This window comes from Castor canadensis, chromosome 11, assembly GCF_047511655.1.
Source record: "Castor canadensis chromosome 11, mCasCan1.hap1v2, whole genome shotgun sequence".
Taxonomy (NCBI): domain Eukaryota; kingdom Metazoa; phylum Chordata; class Mammalia; order Rodentia; family Castoridae; genus Castor; species Castor canadensis.
Genome location: NC_133396.1, coordinates 49,357,397 through 49,359,882, shown reverse-complemented (window position 1 = coordinate 49,359,882; position 2,486 = coordinate 49,357,397). Strand labels below are relative to the sequence as shown.

General features: G+C 39.4%; 1 pseudogene; it reads right to left on the bottom strand.

The window, feature by feature from the left end:
• Window positions 1-1,916: 1,916 nt before the first annotated feature.
• LOC109692041 (small ribosomal subunit protein uS14-like) lies at window positions 1,917-2,080 on the bottom strand (annotated as a pseudogene).
• Window positions 2,081-2,486: the final 406 nt, after the last annotated feature.

Below are 2,486 nucleotides of genomic sequence, written 5' to 3'. Positions count from 1 at the left end.
CTAGCAGAAACTTTATGGGCCAGAAAGGAATGGTATGATCTATTCAAAGTTCTGAAAGGAAAAAATTGACTACAGAATGTACTATACCCAGCAAAGCTATCCTTCAGAAATAAGGGAGAGATAAAGACTTTCCAAGACAAGTGAAAATGGAGTGGCCATTCACAAGGAGTCCGAGAAGGGAAAGGAATCACTACCACCTGGAAACATAGAAAATAATAAAACTTACTGGTAAAGTAGATACACGGTGAAAAAGAAAAAAAAAATCAAACATTTCCATTATAGAAAATTACCAAACCACAGAACCAAACAATAAGTTAAAAAAAAATCTGCTGTAGGTCTAATTGGAGTTCCCTTAAAATGTCACTTGATGCTTTTCCCTTGCTGCTTTTATTAATTTTCTGTTTTTTTCAGCACTACTGGGGTGTGAACTCAGGGCCTCACAGTTACTAGGCAGGGGCTCTGCCACTTGAGCCACTCAATCAGTCCCTGACTTGCTGCTTTTGGATTTTCTTTTTGGACTTTTGACAGTTTGACTAGAAAAGGACTTTTTATTAGTTAGTTAGTTAGTGAGTTTTGGTGTTGGGGATGGAACCAAGGGCCTCATGCATGCTAAGCATGTGCTCTACACTGAGCTATACCCCCAGACCAAACTGGACCTTTTTTGGTCAGGCCTATTAGGGACTCTTTGACCTTCCTGCACCTGGATTTCTACATTCAGGTTGGATGTTTTTAGTTATTGCTTCATTAAATAGCTTTTCTATTTCTATTGTACCAAACAGAAAGTAATTGATAATATGGAGGAGAAAATTCTTAATTATGTAATAATAACCTTGAATGTAAATGGATTAAATTCCCCCAGATGTACAGTGGCTCTGGGATTGATGGAATGTGTGTGCAATCCCAGCTACTCAGGAGGCTGAGATAGGAGGATTGCTTCAGTACTGGATTTTGAGACCTATCAAGAAGGAGAGAAAGAGAGAGAGAGAGAGAGAGAGAGAGAGAGAGAGTCAGGGTCCCATTATCTCTTTCAAGAGCACTCCCCCAAAGACTGGAAGACCTCCACCTCTAAGTCCTATGCTTAAAGTATCACCACTTCCCAATGAACCAAGCCTTTAACATGGGTCTTTGGGGAGCATTCCAGATCCAAGCTATAGCAGTAGGCACTTTAAACTGTTTTGTCATCAAGCATGCCAACCTGTGCTGTTGTGACTCTATGTCTTTGGTGTTATGTTTGAGAAGGGCTCCTCATCTGAAGATTATAAAAACAGTCGCTTAGATGTCTTCATTTTTAAAGGCTTCAATTTTTACACTGAACACTTTATGCATTTATTTTTAACTGTAAGATGTATATGACATACAAAAGAGAATATGACATGTGCAAATTTGATAGATAATAAAAATGCTCACTCCCAAAAATATTCAGGGAGAAAAAGGAGTCACAGAAGAGATATAGCACTTGCTTCATTTGTTTCATTTATGTAGAGGTTAAAACCAAGCAAAACCTAACTAAAATTATTTAAGAATCTGTCTGCAGAACTGCAGAAGAAGGCAAGGAATGAAGCATATGACATTTGAAAAGGGACTTTCTTTTGAGAGGAAAGGTGTGGATAAAGCCAGGGAGGGGGAGAGACACTCAGGGTTTCTGAGGGACCACTGCGACGCTCTGTTCTTTAGGTGGGGGCTGGATGCACTGGGGTTCATCTTAGTATCTGGCTTAAACTGTGCTGTTATTTTATATGCTCTTTTGGCTATTCCTTCTCCATATGGCATTTAAAATTGTTAACTGTGATAAAATACACATAACAAAATTTATATTTAAAAAAACTAATTAATGATTTAAAAAATTTTATTTTATATACAGATATGGTCTTTCACTGGGTAATATGGTCTTGGGTAATCTATTCAAAGAAGATCACTTAGTCCAACTTAAAGAACCTGATGTCCTTCGCATACTGATGGAAACACCACGGCACATGTTGAACCTGGACTTCAGGATCAGACCATGCCACTTTGAGCAGATGCAGCAAGAACCCTAGCCGAATTTTCACAGGTGACTCCAGTAGAGCTACTGGTGACCCATCTTGTCTTCAGACGTCCAATGAGGAGAAAGGCTAAAAAACATATGTTTGGAAATAGGGTCTCACTATGTAGCTCGGGCTGGCATCAAACTTGTGATTGTCCTGCCTCAGTCTCCTAAGTACTGGGATTACACATGTACCACCATGCCTGGCTCAAAATTGATCATCTTAACCTTTTTTAAGTATACAGTTCAGTAGTATTGAATGAATTCACACTGTTACTCAGCCGTAAACACCATCCATCTCCAGAACTCTTTCATCTCCCCAAACTGAAACTCTGCTCATTAAGCACTAACTCGCCATTCATCTTCCTCTGCCCCTGGCACCTGTTCTGAGAGTTGTGAGAAATTCACTCAATTTCATAAGCTTGTGTGTAAACCTGTTTCGTGGAGATGCTAAGAGAGAGCA